This window comes from Hipposideros armiger, unplaced genomic scaffold (genome assembly GCF_001890085.2).
Source record: "Hipposideros armiger isolate ML-2016 unplaced genomic scaffold, ASM189008v1 scaffold_397, whole genome shotgun sequence".
Taxonomy (NCBI): domain Eukaryota; kingdom Metazoa; phylum Chordata; class Mammalia; order Chiroptera; family Hipposideridae; genus Hipposideros; species Hipposideros armiger.
In genome coordinates, this window is record NW_017731747.1 from 1,694,266 (window position 1) to 1,694,986 (window position 721).

A 721-nucleotide genomic window follows, 5' to 3' on the forward strand; every position below is an offset into this window, starting at 1 on the left:
TATTCAGCCTTAAAAAGGAAGGAAATTCTGGCACATGCTACAATATGAATGAACCTTGAAGACATTATGTTCAGTGAAATAAGCCAGACACAAAAGGATAAATACTGTATAATTCCACTTCTATGAGGTAGTCAAATTCATAGAAAGTAGAAAGGTGCTTGCCGGGCTTTGGGGAAGGGAAATGGAAAGTTAGTGTTTAATGGTATAAGTTTCAGTTGGGTAACGTGAAAATGCAGGGATGGATGGTGGTGATGGTTGCACCACATTGTGAATGAATTTAATGCCACAGAACTGGACACTTTAAAATGATTACAATGATAACTTTTATGTTCTGTATGTTTAACCACAATTAAAAGAAGAAAAAGAACAGAAGCCTGCTCTCTCTAGCCAAAGGAAAAAAAAAGGGGCAGCCTCATAAGACAGAAAAGTTTTAGGCAATAATGGCTCTATTCCAGCCAACACCACAGAAAAAAACCACAGCCCCACCCTCACAAGGCTGGAGCGAGGCTCCACCACCCCTGCCAGGATGGGTCAGAGAAGGCCTGAAGGGAGCCAAGACTTCCATTGATGCTGCTGGCCTAGTGGGAGTCTACTCCTGTAATGCCCGTGGAGACCGCTGGAGAGCCTGGACTTGACAGCAAAACCATGAAGGACAAATTGATCAATTGAACTTGATCAAAAGTAAAAACTTTGCTGTGAGAAAGCCCTGTCAAGGGAATGA